At 49.9% G+C, this 18,142-nt stretch overlaps 1 protein-coding gene across 4 annotated transcripts in view; it reads right to left on the reverse strand.

The window, feature by feature from the left end:
- Positions 1 to 17,509, reverse strand: part of PSD4 (pleckstrin and Sec7 domain containing 4) — a 45,521-nt gene extending 28,012 nt beyond the window's left edge. Inside the window, exon 1 of one of the 4 annotated variants that reach the window (XM_012438962.2) lies at positions 17,491 to 17,509. The gene's annotated coding sequence lies outside the window, so the exon portion shown is untranslated. Of the gene's footprint in view, positions 1 to 2,688; positions 2,864 to 17,358; positions 17,378 to 17,490 lie in introns of those variants that run through there. The other 3 variants (XM_012438963.3, XM_012438964.2, XM_012438960.3) reach the window with 3 other exon arrangements.
- Between the last annotated feature and the right edge of the window lie 633 nt (positions 17,510 to 18,142).

Below are 18,142 nucleotides of genomic sequence, written 5' to 3' on the forward strand. Positions count from 1 at the left end.
CCCCGTCAGGTGAGTTCTGTTACCTCTACATTAAAGTGGCCCTTCGTTTCTTCTGAGCACCGAGGTGGCTCTGACAGTATAAGGACAGTTCAGAGAGTAGGGGACAGGGAGGGAGCGGAGGTGGGGAAGGGAGAGCACCACTCCACTCTGCCACCCCCCAGGCACTCTTCTTGAGCACAACTGACTACAATCCAGGGCATCTTCATCAAGGTAGGGAGGGGGTGTATGTTTCTCATGGAGAATCCTGCAGGGAAGCCTTGTGTCCCTCTTGTGGGAGGTGAAGGACACAGAAAGGGTGGCTGAGGGACTAAAAGATAGAACCTGCCTCACTCCCTGGCTTCAAGGCAATTTCTTTTTGACCCTAGAGGGCAGGAAGGAGCCCACCTGACACCTGCTGCCCAGATTGTACTTTCTAACTGAGTTCGTGTTTCGCCCTCAGCCTGCCATTGCAGCCTTGTGCTCTGGCTGAAGAACTGGGAGATTGGGCACAGAGGCTGGGGTGTGAGCCTGCCCTGAGTAGGAAGGTGACGGCTCTCAGTGTCTACCCCCACTCTGAGGGGAAGACTAGAGCTGAGGAAAAAAGAAAAAAAGAAAAAAGGAAGGTGATAGCCTTGGGTGCCCTGACCGCGCTCCTTGGCCCACTTCAGGGTCATAGTGACAAACACGGAGCCTCACAGACCAGACTCCCATCCTAACTCTACAGCTGAGAAGCCATGTGGCTCTGGGTGAAAAACTCCACCTGCTTCCTTATCTGTAAAATAAGGAACTAAGACCCAGTAAAAGCTACGCTTCACAGGTTTGTTGTAAAGTTGGAATGGGTCTGAGTGCTGGGCCTGGCCCTTGGTGGGTGCTCAGGAAATACCGTGTCCTGCTCAGTTTAACTTTGTTGTTTTGCTGTCCATTTAGAGAAGCCAAAATTAACAAAAACAAACAAATAGCCCTCCCGGGCAGGCTCCACTCTCAACCTCCTCGAGGAGTCAGCCCTGAGCCTTCATCCAGAGGGTGCCTATTTCTGTTTCCCTTTTTGAGCTTCCAGACTCAGCAAGCAAACCCTCCCTCCTTTTACCCTGGAAATGTTTTCCTTCCTATGGAAAAATTGTGATGGCTTCTGGCCTTTCCAGGGACTTAGGAGGTGACCAGTCCTGTCCCTGTGCAGCCCAGGAGGCTGCCAAATTACAGATGTATCGCAGGCAGGAACCATGAGTGGCGCTTTCTGGCCTGAAGCTGCAGGACAGATGCTTCTGTCTGAACCTGGGGCCTGAAGCACCGTGAGAGAAATGACTCGAGAAGGCCCCACATCCTGCCCTCACAGAAAGAGCCATCATGCAAATTAGCATGCGTGAACATACACACACACACACACACACACACACAGAGAGAGAGAGAGAGAGAGAGAGAGGGAGAGAGAGAAGCCAGTGCTACTGAAAGCCTGTGGTGAGGCCAGCTGGGGCTCAGGAAGGGAGCAGAGGATGGGGGTCTGAGATGGGCAGAGAGTATCCAGGGGAGAATGCATGGGGATAGAGGTAGAGACACCCCGGACAGACACTGCCTGGAGAGGACAAAGACCCCCAGAGGGCTAGGGCCAGACTGGGCCTCTCCTCCCTGGGTCGTCTCACCCCACATCCCTCACCCCTTCCTTGGGTCTCTCCTCCTTCCTCAACAAAGAGCTCAGCAGCCCGGGTTCTGACCCTCATGCTAGGTGGTTCCTTGTCCATAGGTGGACAGGGCTGTGTGATGCTCTGGAGTCCCATGAAGCTGGGAGACAGGCCCTCTTGGGGCCCACTTTTTAAAGCTGGGCCAAGGTCTGACGAACAGAGGGGTATTTATTACTAGCTGATGACAGGCCACCCTTCTCTGCATTCTAGCAAAGGATTAACTTCAACTGTGGGACTCTAGGCCCTGGAATAAGGGGAATGGCATTGAGGTGGGTGGGAACTTTGTTCCATGCAGCTCCCTTTACTATGACAATAAGGACTACAGTGGGTCTTAGAGTGTCCCAAACAGGCGCACTTTGAAAGTGCAGTGGTTCCTGTTGCCCACCAGGACAACAGGCCTAAGCCAGAGCTAAACCAGCAAGGAGGGTCCCCTTATGTCTCTTCGAGCCTCTCCGGGATGGTCCCGGAAGGCAAGATGAAGCTGGGAGTCCCCTGATGGCCAAGCTGACTCTGAGCTTCCACGGCAGCCACACCCAGAGCTGCCCCCTCCCCACACCCAGGCCTTCCAGACTCCCTCCCTCCAGAGTCTAGGGTCAGGGATCACTTGGAGCCTTTGGCCACAAAAGCCCCCACTGGGTACTCAGCCAGAGCAGTTACTGGGGACCCAGCGACACACACAAGAGGTTTAGCAAGGAGCTTCCTTCTCCCTTCACTATTCCAGACCTCCAGGGGCTCTGCGCGGAGCCAGGGCAGGGAAACAATGGGTTAGTGGGGCCAGGGCAGGGAATCAGAGAAGGATCAGATGAGAAGGGGTAGGCTGAGGGAGGAGGGGGACAGGATGGAGAGAAGGGAGGGGAAGGAGGGGCCTAGCCTCCTCCAGGCTCGTGGCAGGTGCACCCGGCACTGCAGGAGCCCTCAACTCCCCCTGCCTGCCTGCCCTGGCCCCTGCCACAAGGACCCATAAGTGAGTCTCCGCATTCCCTTCTCCCGCAGGTCCCTCCAGCCCCACCCTAGGCAGACCCACTTAGCTCACCTCCAAAGGACCCAAGAAAGGATGACTTGGCCTGAGCTCCCACGAGCACTTCCTGGCTGCACAGTCGGCCTGCCCAGTGAGTGTGGCTGTGGCAGCTGGAGCTTCCGACTTCCGCTCCTCCTCACCACAACACACACCCCCTCCTGCTCCCCGCCGCCTCCCTGGGGTTCCTGAGCTGCTTGGTACTTCACACTTCCTGCCCACAAGACAAGAGACTCTCCTCCTAGGCCCAGTGCCTCCAGCTCCCTTCCCCATGCCCCTGCTCCCTGGAGGCCCCCACCCTGCACACCAGCCTAGAAAGAACCTGCCATGTTGGAACAGGCCTCTCCCTGCCATGCAAAGGCCTGGGAGAGAGAAAGGGGAAGGGGCCGAGGCCTGGTCAGTAAGCAGGCCCCACCTCCTTCCTCCCCGTGGTTCTGCCCCAGGTTCTCAGCCTTGCCCTGGGTCTAGGTCCCCTGCAGGGCACACAGTGGGAGACAGAAGGGCCCTAAATCAGGCAAATTGTGGTTTCTAACAAACGACATTTCAACTTTTGTATGGCTATGTCTCATGTCACTGGTAGTTATGCAAGTAATACAGTTGCCTTTTTTGTTACAAAGTGTCCCCCAATGGCACCTCAACCCCTTCTCACACCTACTTTATGAAGCATTAATAAACCCATCATACAGATCTGGACCCGGAAGCAAGCTCAGAGACGCGAAGCCACTGCCCAGGGTTGCACAGCTGGAAAGTCACTAAGCGGAAGTTAGAATACAGAGCCTCTGACTATATGAACCAACTGACCTCCATTCCCCTCTGCTGAATTCCCAGCACGTGTCCTCTGGACATAGGCTGCAGTGTCCTCAAGTGTGAGTGAGGCTGGTGGGGAGCTCACTCACCATACCATTCTCCTCCCTCCACACAGTCTACTTCCTCAGCTTCAGTGACCACTGTCTTCTCTGCTGAGGCTCCACCACCCCCACCCTCCCTGAACTCTCATCTTCACGATTCCAGCTGCCCAGGAGACTCCCTTATTTGCATGTCCGCACAGCAGTATGGACCAGCCACCCCAACCCAGAGTTGAGAGGGTCAAGCTCTAGCTCTCCTCCAGCTGCACCCCTCCCCGCAGGATGCAGAGTCCACAGGAACATACCAAGATGCTTTTCCACCACACTCTGGGTTCCCAGATCCTGAGATTCTCTGCTTCCAGGGCCCACGTGGCCCCCTCCCATCGTGGGCACACTGCACCGCTGCCCTGTGCAGCCCGAAACTGGGTGGGGTGCTGGCAAGATTCCTGATAGTGGAGACGGGAGTGGAGAGAGAGCCTGCAGGCAGGTCACCCACCCATGTGCATGTGTGATACAGAGCAGGGTGAGGAAGAGAAGGGGAGCTGGAGCTGCATCATGGGCCAAAGGCTGGGGCGGGCTGTGCTGCGGCAGCAACATTCAGAGGCAGAGAATCCTCCTTCAGACTTGATCATCCAGGCGCTGATCAAAGTGGGAGGTAGGATAATTAGACGCTTTTTTTTTTTGAGACGGAGTCTTGTTGTCACCCAGGCTGGAGTGCAATGGTGAGATCTTGGCTCACTGCCACCTCCGCCTCCCGGGTTCAAGCCATTCTCCTGCCTCAACTTTCGAGTAGCTGGGATTACAGGCATGCATGCGCCACCATGTGCGGCTAATTTTGTATTTTTAGTAGAGACGGGGTTTCTCTATGTTGGTCAGGCTGGTCTCCAACTCCCAACCTCACGTGATCTGCCTGCCTCGTCCTCCCAAAGTGCTGGAATTACAGGCGTGAGCCGCCACGCCTGGCAGGACACATTTTATATGACAGTTTGTGAGCTTCAGTGTTAACTTTCACATACTTGGACTTATCAGATGGGGTCCCCCACTCTCCACTTCCTGGGGCTGGCAAATGTTGGGAGCACACTTATCTCACCAGCACCTCAAACTCAATGTTTATAAGGCAAACCTGGTTCCTTCCTCCTCCAAGCTGGTCTTCCTCCTATATTTCGGCTTTCACAACTCTCTCTCCACCAAGTTGGGTAAGTCAGAAACCTGAAGTCCCCCAGACCTAAATGCAAACCCTCCACTTCGGCCCCCAGCCTCTAGGGGTGCCTCCAGAACATGGCCATGGCTCAAAGCCAGCACCTGCTCTGCGCAGGCTCTATGCTGCAAGCTGCTGACCTATCAGGAATAAAACACTTCACCGCTGCGGAAGCTGAGGCAACTCCATCTTGAAAGCTAACCTGCCACATTGACTTAACTGATTGACCCCAGTTTCAGGGCAGGGCCTCTACGATTTCCAGTTTATCTATTGTTCCCTGTGTAAGAGCGGGTACTTACTGTAAGCCTATAAGTGCTACCCTTAGGTCAAACAACTTGATGGCATCACACTTCAGTTGTCTCACAAATCCCATCTGAACCACCCCTACCCTATGGTATATGAGCCCTGGGTTTGGGTGCTAATGCCAGGATCCACCATCTCATCTCGTCACCGCCTGAGACACCTACATAGCTTCTGTTGGAAGTCCCCTAGCTTTGTCCTCCTCTTTCTTCAACTTCTCAGTTGCCTCAGACTTTGGGACAGCTTTGCATAGGCCTGCCTACTGCGGAACAACTCCTCAGGGAGCTTCCAGTCTAGTGACAGAGAAAGAAAATAAACAAACGGACTCATGAATCAAACGTTATCATAAATTGTGAGGAATGCCTGGGAAGAAGCAGAGAGAAACAAGCGAGGGTGAGTGCAAGGCTATGAGAATTCAGGGAGGCCTCTGAAGTTGCACCATGTCCTGGTGAGGAGGGTCCAGCATGGAAGGGCATTTTCGGCTTCTAATTCCTTCCCTGAGGCAGGAAAGGTCTCCACCTGTCCAGGGAATAGAAAGCAGGCCAATGTGATGCAGCACCAGACCCAGGCGCCCAGGAGGAGTGGGAAAAGATGGGGCCAGAGGGACAGGGCCAGATCCCACAGGCGCCCCAGTGGCAAGACAGGGTGCATTTTTTTTTTTTTTTTTTTTTTTGAGACAGTCTCGCTCTGTCAGCCAGGCTGGAGTGAAGTGGCATGATCTCAGCTCACCGCAACCTCGGCCTCCTGGGTTCAAGCAATTCTGCTGCCTCTGCCTCCTGAGGAGCTGGGATTATAGGCTCCCACCAACATATCCAGCTAATTGTATTTTTAGTAGAGACAAGGTTTCACCACGTTGGCCAGGCTGGTCTCAAACTCCTAACCTCAAGTGATCTTCTCACCTTGGCCTCCCAAAGTGCTGGGATTACCGGCAGGAGCCACCACACCCAGCCCAGGGTGCACTTTCGTTTGTTTGTTTTTGAGATGGAATCTTGCTCTGTCACCCAGACTGGAGTGCAATGGTGAGATCTCGGCTCACTGCAACCTCCGCCTCCTGGGTTTGGTTTAAGCCATTCTCCTGCCTCAGGATCCATAGTAGCTGGGATTACTGAGTATGCCACCACACTCGGCTAGTTTTTGTATTTTTAGTAGAGACTGGTCTCTACTCCTCCAGGCTGGTCTGTAACACCTGACCTCAGGTGATCCTCCCACCCTGGCCTCCCAAAGTGCTGGGATTACAGGAGTGAGCCACCACGCCCAACCCCTAGGGTGCATTTTTAAAGCAGAGAAATGACAGGTTAAGGAGTATTTGTGTATTTTAAGATCACCCATCTGCTATATGGAGAACAGATGGATCTGTCTGCTGTATGGAGAAGAGATGGTAGAGGCTACGTAAGTTCAAGGAGACCAGTCAGGAGGCTCTGTGAGAGTCCAGGCAATGGGGGACAGTGGCTTGGCTGGGGCAGTTATGGCACAGAAGGGAGACACAGGACTGGGAATGCATATGGGGAGATGAGTGTAGAAGCTGCCGCTTCATTATATGCGAGGGGTCAACATGGGAGGGGAAGTCAAAGGCAACTTCCAGATTTTTGGCTCAAGCAGCCGGGTGGGTAGTGATAATGGCATTTGCTGAAATAGGGAAGAAGTGGGAGATAAGGTTTAGGGGAGAAGCTCAGAGTTTAATTTTTAATATTGGATTTTAACTACCTGTAAGATATTTCAAGTAGACAACTGAAAAACGCACCCAGAACCCATCTGAGCTGGGAGAGGGGAGGTGGCGCCACCCAGGATGGGAGAGGACAAGTCTGCAAAGAGGCAGAAAAGGGACTGTCGTGAAGGCGAGAGAAACAAAGGGAGAGCCATGCTGTCACAGAAGACAAGAGGGGGTTACTTCAGACGGAGGAAGTGGTTGGCTTGCTTGATTGCTGCTGAAAAGTCGAGGAAGATAAGAAGCGAAAGTGATCTATATTGAACATGGCCAGAGGTTATGGACAGGTGGGGTTGGCAGCAAATGCTGAGGCAGAAGCCAGGAGACCAAGAGGTGAGGTGTCAACCTCCTCAAGTTGGAGCTCTGCCCCCCGAGTCCAGGCTTCTGGGTGATCCATGGCTTCCTGAGGCTGAAAGGGGAGGCACCAATGATCTTCCCCTTCCCCAAGTCCAGGCCCTGCCCCTCAGCTGAGTTATGAGTTCCTATCATTCCCTTGACCGTGAACTTCTCCAGGGCAAGGACTGGCTCATGTGCTTTACAGCAGAGTGCCTGACTCACAATTGCTCCACAGCCATTTGGTGAATGACTAAAGGCTGCTCAGCCTCTCTTCAAGACCATACTAAGGGGTATGGGACCTGCCTCTCCCTGCTCCTTCTATGCAGTGGGTCTTGCATATGTATGGTGTGTGTGTGTTGGGAGTTCCCTCCCCAGCCTGTCCTCCTCCCTACAGCACAGAGGACACACAACACAGCAGACACACAGCACAGCCAGGCAGCTCTCCTGCCTCCCTCGAGGTAAGCTACTTCCTGTTTGCCTGCACAAGAAGCTGCTCAGCACAAGCAACTTCTCCCAAACTGAGCACAGACTAGGGAGTAGAGCCCACTTTCCAGGAGAGGGGCCCTGGAGATTTCAGCACACAGTCAGCCCCTCCCGGGAGGCAGAAGGGAGAGAGGAGAGAGGCCACCAGTGAAGGAAATGGCACCTAACATAAAGCCCAGGACCCTTTCCTGAGGACCACAATGTGCTGACACTTAACAGACCCTCTCTATACATCATCTCTAGTCCCTAGGGGTCTGGGGTCAGGGTGAGGGGCATTATTATCCCCAGGCCACAGAACAGATGAGGAGACAGAGGGTCAGCCATCACTCGGGCATGCACAGGCAGGAAATGGTAAGGCTAGGATTGGACCTGGGCCTGTAGAACCCTCCAAATGTACTTTCTGCTGGACTCTGTTACCACTGCATGCTGTGGAAATGAAAACCCAGGTGGGGAGCAAGCCTTCTTCCCAACGAGCAGAGCTAGACGGGGTAAGCCTGACTCACATCTCCCAACTGGAAGTTCATGAAAACCCTTGTGCTAACGGAGTTGAAATATTGGCCTGGGCAGGGTAAGAGAGGAAGACTGAAGCATCCAGATTAGTCTCCATAAAAGTCCTATACTTTATTTTTATTTATTTATTTATTTATTTTCAGACGGAGTCTCACTCTGTCTCCCAGGCTAGAGTGCAGTGGCATGATCTCAGCTGCCTGCAACCTCTGCCTCCTGGGCTCAAGCAATTCTCTTGCCTCAGCCTCCTAAGTAGCTGGGATTACAGATTCGTACCACCATGCCCGGCTAATTTTTGTATTTTCAGTAGAGACAAGGCTTCACCATGTTGGTCAGGCTGGTCTCAAACTCCTGAACTCAAGGACCTGCCTTGGCCTCCCATAGTGCTGGGATTATAGGCATAAGCCACCATGCCCAGCCAAAAGTTCTAAACTTTAGAGAAGGCTGAGAGTGTGGTGGCCACGCTCCTTTCTCCAGAAAAGGCCCTGTTCCATCCCAGCTTTCTGACCTCCACATGCCTCAGTCATGGAGAAGGGCAGACAGGACACCTGCCTCCCCATCCATTCCTCTGCCCGGTTAGATGTTTACAGTCCCACTAGCCAGCTCAGCTGTGGTTTCCCAGGATGAGAGCAGGGAGGTAGGGCTGGGCCAGGGCCTCCTGTGACCTTAGAGTGGGAGGGAGAACTCTCCTAGAGTCAGGGAAAAGAGGAAAGGGAGAGCAGCCCAGCCCAGCGCTGACAGCACCAGCCTCTGACCACGTGTGTGTGCCGGTGCTGCCCTGGGCATTCATTCTGGAGAAGGGCAGGGAGTGATTACAAAAGTGAATGACAAGTCTCCAACTCTGCACTTGCTCACCCAATCCCGTATGGGTGCAGTGACCTTGAGAGGCTGTCCTTACCCTGCCTGTGGCCAGTCAAACGGAGCACACCCAGTGTCTGTGGACAGATGGCCAGGGACGGGGCTACCCGAGTCACAGCTCCCTGATTCTCCTCTGCCCCAGCACAAAAGCTTGACCCAGACTTTCAAGGTCCTTATCCTGGGCTCTCTCCCAGTTTTGTGTTTTTTAGATAAGCCCTTTCCCTGCAACCAGCCACTTGTTGTGGGTCTGTCCTTCTCACACGAGCAGTGAGTTGGGGCTGTAGTTATTCATCCTCCATCCCCCAGCCCCCTTGGCACCAGAAGGCACCCACAAAACATCTGCTGAAACACATGTGTGTGCAGTTATGATGGCAAAAATGCTTACGACTTTAATATCCACAATAAGGAATGAGATAAATGAATAGATTACTGGGTAGCCATATAGCTATATGGTGAACCATATACTCTTTAAAGAGTATCTAATGAAATGGAAATACACTCACAGAATTTTGTTAAATAACAAAACTATTTATAATTTCACTATGGTCCCTTTTTTCTTTTTTTTTTTTTTTTTGAGACAAAGTCTTGCTCTGTCGCCCAGGCTGAAGTGCAGTGGCATGATCTCAACTCTCTGCAACCTCCAATTCCTTGGTTCAAGCGATTCTCCTGCCTCAGCCTACTGAGTAGCTGGGATTATAGGGACATGCCACCATGCCTGGCTAATTTTTGTATTTTCAGTAGAGACATGGTTTCACCATGTTAGTCAGGCTGGTTTCCAACTACTGACCTCGTGATCCACCAGCCTCGGCCTCCCAAAGTGCTGGGATTACAGGCAGAAGCCACCATACCCAGCCAGAAACTTCAGTTTTACTTATGTGACTAAAAGCAGCAACTTATGGAAAAATAAGGCTGCCTCAGGACAGATCTACTACCAGAAAGGAGGAGAGGAATAAAACCCATCCCAAATTCCTTCTCCAGGGGAGTTTTAAGGCCCTAAAGGAGACAGAAAGACCACTCCTACCTTGATTAATAAACATTATCACAAACTTTATCTCTCATTTGTTTTCCTAAAAACCCATCTTTCTTAAAGAAACTCATTTTTTCTCCCCATAGAAGCCTGTTTCTGCTCTCTCTCTTTCCCCTACTGAGTTAGGTATATGGCCTTGATCTTTAACCATCTAACAAGCCAGATACTCCCTTTATTGACCTCCTTGTGTATTTCTTCTGTTAATCTAGCTTTTATCAATTTAATTTGCAGGTCCTAGTCCCTAAACCTAAGAAGGAAGAGGAAAAGGGTTCTTTCCTCCCCTACCTAGGGTTAGGATAAACCTAACCTACCCCAAGATTACCTTCTCCATGAACCCACAAATCTGAGGCTGTGTTTGCCTATGTGGATATGTGGTACACGTACTGAACATTAATAGTTAAACATCGCTGGGCACAGTGGCTCATGCCTGTAATCCTAGCACTTTGGGAGGCCGAGGTGGGTGGATCACCTGAGGTCAGGAGTTCAAGACCAGCCTGGCCATCATGGTGAAACCCCATCTTTAAAAAAAAAAAAAAGGAAAAAGTTTTTATTTTTTTATTAAAAATTTATAAATTAAAAAAAATAGTTAAACATCTATTTGAAACTGCATTAGAATAAGATATAGTGCAGCAAAATGTGATTTTATAGATAAGATTGCTTAGGAACACACCAAAATAGAAAACATCTACTTTATGTTGTTTTTTAAGTATGTGTATTCAAAGAAAAATATTAAATATCATTTAATAATATAAATATGAATAAATATTAAAACTCTCATCTCAAAAATTATAGTAGGGATATGTAAATGAGCGGACACCTCGTGCAGCTGGATCTGCCCTGTGCAGCATTTTCTCCTTTGGAGAAAGAACTGAAAGTCTTCCTAATGCTCATTAGTCCTGAGCGACTAATCACTGAATAGAAATTCAGGTGGGTATGATTCGCAGAAAAGCAAAGCTCTGGCATTAAACCTAGAACAAGTATGCTTTGACGAAGTGAAGGAGGAAGATAAACTCAGAGCAGGACATTTCCTGGGCCTCGTAAAGGGTCACATATTCCCCTGGGAAGGCCCACACTTAACCCTGCCTATAGCAACAAAGCCGTGCGTCCCAGTGCCCTCTGCAGCAGTAGGGGCTGACCCACATTCTGTCCATTGTCATCTTCAGAGGAAAAAACGGACCACTGATTTGGCAGCTCCTAGCAGGAAGAGCGCTGGGGCCTCAGAGCTCATGGCCCTGGAGAAGAGCTGGTACACCTAAGTTTCCCGGGGCCATTTCCCTCCTCTCTAACTCAGTACATGTATGCATCCCCCAAGGCCGCACTGGGAGCTCCAGAAAGGCAGAGACTACTCGTTGGGCCTTGTCGTATACACCCAGCTCCCATCCCTTCCCTGCCCAGGCTCCACAGCAGCACAGAGTCCAAACCAAGAGGATAATTTCCTTAGGTTGTCTAGCCAGGAAAGTGCAGAGTTCGAAAGTGCACTTCGTATTCTCGCCTGGCTCATGCTGTCCGTCTACTCCTCCCTGTAAACCTGCCCCAGGCTCTGTTCTGGCTGGGCATCTCTCACCCTCACGTTCTTCTAGGAGGACCTCACCCAGTCCCGCATGTTAACCTCCCACCTACTCACTAAAGGTTCACAATTCCCTCTCTAGCCCAGCCTCTTAATTACCAACAGGAATCTTCTAGCTGGATGTACAGCAGAGCATCAGACTTCGCAGCCTTCTCACAGTTCCAATGTGAAAAAAAAAAATTAGCCGGATGTGCTCACTTGTACCTAGGAGGTGGGGGATGCTTACGGGCATGTGAGAAGGGTGCTTATGGGGGATGCAGTAAGCCAAGATCATTGACAGAGTGAGACTCTGTCTCAAAAACATAGTGCTGATTTTAAAAAGTAAGAAAAATATGATTTATAGCACAAAGCTATTGGGTATTTTTTTTTGTGTGTGTGTGTGTGTGTGTGTGTGTGTGTGTGTGTTTGAGATGGAGTCTCACTCTGTTGCCCAGGCTGGAGTGCAGTGGCGCGATCTGGGCTCACTGTAACCTCTGCCTCCCAGGTTCAAGCGATTCTCCTGCCTCAACCTCCTAAGTAGCTGGGATTACAGGGGCCTGCCACCATGCCCAACTAAGTTTTGTATTTTTTTTTTTTTTTTTTTTTTGAGACGGAGTTTTGCTCTTGTTACCCAGGCTGGAGTGCAATGTCGTGATCTTGGCTCACCGCAACCTCCGCCTCCTGGGTTCAAGCAATTCTCCTGCCTCAGCCTCCCGAGTAGCTGGGACTACAGGCGCGCGCCACCATGCCCAGCTAATTTTTGTACTTTTAGTAGAGACGGGGTTTCACCTTGTTGACCAGGATGGTCTCGATCTCTTGACCTCGTGATCCACCTGCCTGGGCCTCCCAAAGTGCTGGGATTATAGGCGTGAGCCATCGCGCCTGGCCAGTTTTGTATTTTTAGTAGAGACTAGGTTTCACCATATTGGCCAGGTTGGTCTCAAACTCCTGACCTTGTGATCTTCCTGCCTTGGCCTCCCAGAGTCCTAGAATTACAGGTGTGAGCCACCACGCCTGGCCTAAGCGATTGTTTTTAAGTCGGGGTCTCACTCTGTTGCTGAGGCTCTAGTACAGTGATGCTATCATAACTCACTGCAGGCTCAAACTCCTGGGCTCAAGTGATCCTCCTGCCTCAGCCTTGCAAGTAGCTAGGACTATAGGAGTGCACCACCACACCTGGCTCATATTTTTTTATTATTTGCCCTTTTTTTTTGTAGAGAAGAGTCTTGCTATGTTGCCCATGCTGGTCTTGAACTCCTGGTCTCAGTCAGTCCTCCCACCTTAGCCTCCCAAAAGTCTGGAGTTACAGGCATAAGCCACTGTGCCCAGCCCCATAGAGCAATTTATGTAAGGTTAAAATGCATGCATATATCAGTCAACATCATATACCTTTCTTTTTTTCTATATACCGTTCTAAAATACATCCAGATCTAAGGATAAACCTGTCATAAATATGTCAGAGTAGCTGCTGCTCATGAGGGTAGGGTGAGGGGGTAGGTGTGAGGCGAAACCACTGGGACTAGCAATGAGGGATGAAGAGGAAATGATAATTCAATAACAACAACAAAAATCCAATTGAAAACATAGGCCAAGTATATGAACAGCCCTCAGAAATACAAATGGCTTGTAAGTCATGTAACACCACTCACTAGAAAGAAACACCTATTAAAACTATAGCATGATAGCATTTTTTTTTTAATCTGTCAAATTGGCAAGAACAAAAAGTTGATGATACATCAAGTTGGTGGAGCCGAGGGGAAAGCAGCACTCGCCTATGTACAAAGACATGCGTGCCTTCGGAAAGCAGGCTGGCAGCGTTCCGCAAGATCTAAAATATATACGTAACTTTTAAACCACGTTTATGAATTCCTCCTGCTGAAACAGTCACAGAACTGAGAGATTATATAGGTACAGTATGCTTAATGTGTTATCATCTATCACAGCAGACAAACAGAAATGGGGGAAATAACTTATAACCCTCCAGTGTACTGGCTAGATAAATATGGTAACCCATTCAATGAGATACTGTATCATACATGTACTTAAAAAGGATGAAGGCGGGGTGCGGTGGCTCACACCTGCAATCCAAGCACTTTGGGAGGCTGGCCAAGGTGGGAGGATTGCTTGAGGCCAGCAGTTTGAGACCAGCTTGGGCAACATAGTGACACTCCCATCTCTACAAAAAATACAAAATTTAGCCTGGCGTGGTGGCACCTGCCTGTGGTCCCAGCTAATGGCAGGGACGGACAGGTCAGGGCACTGAGGCTGGAGGATCACTTGAGCCCAGGAGGTGGGGCTGTATATGTCTTGAAGTAGAATGATTGTTAAGTATATTGAGTTTTTTAAAAAAGTGCATACCTAAGTATTATTTCCTACTATTTATATTTTAAAAAAGACAAGGAAGGTATACATATATATATATGCTTGTTTACAAATAGAATGTATCTCTCTGAAAGTATTCTCAAGAAATTGCCTCCCATGAGAATTGGAGATCACAGGACAGGAGAGGGAAAGAGATTTTTCACCGTGTACCTTAAGGGTTGCTTGCATTACTTTTTTTTTTTTTTTGAGACAGAGTTTCACTCTTGTTGCCCAGGCTGGAGTGCAGTGGCGCGATCTCAACTCACTGCAACCTCTGCCTCCTGAGTTCAAGCGATTATCCTGCCTCAGCCTCCCGAGTAGCCGGGATTACAGGCGTGCACCACCTCGCCCGGCTAATTTTTTTTTTTTTTTTAAGTAGAAATGGGGTTTCACCATGTTGGCCAGGCTGATCTCAAACTCTTGACGTTGAGTGATCTGCTGACCTTGGCCTCCCAAAGTGCTGCGATTTCTGGCGTGAGCTACCGCGCCCGGCTGGCCATGACTATTTTATAAAGGAACCAATTTCATTTGCCAACTAGAAGCTTCTCCAAAAGTTAGGACAGTCAGAAGTCCATTTTGGTGCACAGAATCTCTTCAAAATTTGGGCCCAAGTTTGGCTCTCTGACATTGTTACAGCATTGCCTGAGCGCACTTGGCTCAAAAATGGCACCACCTGATGGCAAATTCTGATTTTTCTCTTACTACCCATGTAACCTTGGACAACTTTCTTTCTTTTTTTTTCTATTTTTATCCTTTATTCTTTTTTTTTTTTCACTGAAGACTTTGCAATCATTGGACAACTTTCTTACTCTCTCTGGGCCTCAGTTTTCTCATCTGTGAAGATGGATCATAACTGTATAAACTGCATAGACTGGCTGCGAGAATTATTTGTGTTACTGCACACAAAGTACCCAAAGGAGGGCCTGGCCTTTCATGTGTGTTCAATAAATGCTACTGATTATGGTCTCTGGCTGCTTTTTTTTTTTTTTTTTTTTAAGAAAAACCTGCTAATGAGATCATCTAATAGTTTTAAGGATGAAAAAAAAAATAGATTATTGGCATTTTCCCAGAAGGCAAGTTTTTTCTCATCTTCCATTCTGTGGGCATTTATTTTTAATGACAAAAGCCACAATTGCTTTTGCACCAACCTAATACTAAATTTGAAATCCTCAGGGTCTGCTGCCTACTATAATTCTCATTGTGTGAGCCCATCATGTGTTTGTTTTATTATTATTATTATTATTATTATTATTATTATTATTGTTCTTTGAGGCAGGGTCTCACTCTGCCACCCACGCTGGAGTGCAGTGGCACAATCTCTGCTCATCACAACTTCTGCCTCCTGGGTTCAAGCGATTCTCATGCCTCAGCCTCCCTAGTAGCTGATATTATAGGGAAGCACCACTACTCCCAGCTAGTTTTTATATTTTTAGCAGAGATGGGGTTTCACCATGTTGGCCAGGCTGCGCACAATGTTTTGAAGGATGCAGGGTGTGAGTAAGAAAAGCAAATGATACCTCTCGGACCAAAAGACATGCTCTCCATCTCTGTGATCACCTCTTGTCCTGCTTGGCGTAAACCACCAGGCCTGTCCACAAGTTCCTGCCACAGCAGTGAGGGGCACCATCTGCTTTCCTGGATCCCTCTGGTCAAGGCTGAGCCCTACCCCGGTCCTTTAAGGCGAGTCTCTGAGATGCCTACTCCCCACCCCAGAGCCACACTGGCCTCCTTCCTGTTCATCCAGCATGCCCAATATTTTCATGCCACACTCTGGCTTCAGGGCCTTTGTACTTGCTGTTCCCTCTGCCTAGAATGTTCTTCCTCCAGGTAGTCACATGGCCATGTCTCACCTTCATTCAGGTCTCTGCTTAAATTTCATCTTAGCACAGGCTGTCCTAACCACTTTATTGAACACAAGCCCCAATCAACTTCTAACCCCTTAAGCTGCTTTGCTTTTCTTCAGAGCCTTCATCTGACATGACATTAAAATTGTTATGTTGTTTATTGTCTGTTTCTCCTACAAGAAATAAGCTTTGTGAGAGGAAGGGTTGTCTTATTCAGTGGTGTATCCTTCAAACCTGGAATAGTGCCTGGAACATACAGGCCCTCAATAAATGTTTGCTGAATAAATATACAAATGAGTGAGTGAATCAATAGAGCATGTTTTCTGAGAATCTTAATCACTGTCTTAGATTTAAGCCTCCCAATAAGAAACACACTCTTAGAGAGGGGCTACTCACCACTAGTCCATTTCTCACTGATCTCTTATAGGCAGCCTATAATTCTCTGTTGATAGGAACAGAGGGCAGCTCATCCTGTCTCCCTAGATTTTGAGGACCTGAACATGGGACCATTTCCCCACCTAATTTAGAAAGTCTACTTGCTACATTTTCTAGCTAAGGACCAGTTTCTCTTATACATTCACTGTCATGCCCCACATCTGTCTTTTGGGGGATTTTTCAGTTTTGTGTTTTCAGCATTTATTGCTCTCTGAAATAATGTCATTCAACTGCTTACTCGCTTATTTTCTCTCTCCAACTTGTGTGCAAATGAGAGCAGTTGTATTCCCAGTGCCTACATGCCTGATTTGTAGTTGGCACTCAGTAAATACCTGCTAGATGAATGAATGAATGAATGACTCTTTTTCATATGCTTCATACACAGGAAATATCACGTCTGGAAGAAAATAATGAATCATTTGGTGCTGTGCACTGTCTAAACCTGATCTTGATGTGTTGCTTATGTAGAGAGGCTCATGGACATCCAATTCGTTGCTAATTACATTCTATCAGCTCTGGGCCTTGGGAGGGGGCCAAGCCTGAGGCTCAAGGGCAGCTGGGCTGACCTTGCTCAGTCTTCACTTTGACACTGGCCCCCTGACCTAGACATGCAGACCATGCACAGAGGTCTGGTGAGTGCATTGACCAGAACAGCAAGTCCATCCTGCAGCATGGAAAAATCCAGCAAAGAACTCACATTCTTAGCTCCACCATCCTACAGAAAAGATAAGCTAGGCAATTCTAGGACCAAAAGGAAATCTTAGAAGGATATGAGTTTGTCAGCTGAGCAGACACGGTTTACCTTCCCAGAAATCTCTAATACTTTCTTGCTAGACACACCTAGGAGAAGGGCCAACACCCAAGGGGACAGGGAAGAGATGCCTCATCCTCAAGCCCAGTGCCCTCTTGGGGGGAAGCTCCCACCAAGCAGGGGACAACCTGGTCTGGTCATGAGCACCAGAAACCACTGAGCCACAGGGCGATGAGAGATTAGAAGCAAAGCCCTCAGTGTCGCCTGGTTCTGACACTTGGATGACTTTAAGGGCTCCTCCTGCTCGCCAGCGGGGCTTGGAGCCCAGATCCAGCAGCGCAGCTGGAGTAGCCCGCAGCGGGAGAGCACAGGCTGATTCTCTCAGTGATGAGAGCGTCCCCTAGCTGTCCCAGTCTCTGCCACTTGGTTAGGCTGGATTCTCAGGGTCCTCTGCTCGCTCTCAACCCTCTTTCCGGCTCCAGAGACCCTTACCCTCCTCAGCGACAGCCGCTCCGCAGGTGCTCACCGGCTTGGCGAGACCGGTGCGTGGCACACAGTCACTGTTGAGGGCGGCGACGGCGGGAGGTGCCCACGCCCGGCCCAGGCCTCCCCACGATCCCTTACCCATTTCCCGCCTGGCTCCTGCTCCGGCCTCCCGCGGGCCCGAGCCCCCCATGGCCCCGCGCCGAGGGGCCGGCGGTGGGCAGCGAGAGCTGCGGGGCCTCGGCTGCGCGGGGGGCTGGGCCAGTCCAGCTCCGGGCGCTCACAGCAGGGACTCGGTTTCCGGGACTGCAGGCGGGAGGGCGGGTGGCGGCGCAGGGCGGGGAGGGGCGGGCTGAGGCCGGGCCCGGGCTGGGGGGCGAAGCTGTCTGACTGGTCTGACCGCGGCGACGCCGGGCTGGGCCGCCAGGCAGACCGGGTACCTCCAGCACGCCCCGCACGGCTCTGCCTGACCTGTGCGCTAGTGAGCTACGGCCACTCCAAAGCCCTCTGGTTATTTTTCCAGTACCTAAACCGGAAACTGAGGCCTGCCCAGATACGTGTACGCCTTGATAGGGTTTATCTGGAAGCCTTACAAATCCTTTATTCATTTACTATTCATTGGGCACAAGAAAAAGTTTTATTATTTCATCTCCGAATTTCAGTTGTCTGTAACTGTTGACTTACAGTGAACATTCACTAGTTGGTTTAGAGATTGGTGGCACAGAAGCAAATAGCTACGATTTTACACTTAATCTGTTTTAGAGAACTTATGCTTAGAATAGGTTGTCATTGG

The sequence above is a fragment of the Aotus nancymaae genome, unplaced genomic scaffold (assembly GCF_030222135.1).
Source record: "Aotus nancymaae isolate 86718 unplaced genomic scaffold, 86718_ANA_hifiasm-v0.15.2.pri h1tg000017l, whole genome shotgun sequence".
Taxonomy (NCBI): domain Eukaryota; kingdom Metazoa; phylum Chordata; class Mammalia; order Primates; family Aotidae; genus Aotus; species Aotus nancymaae.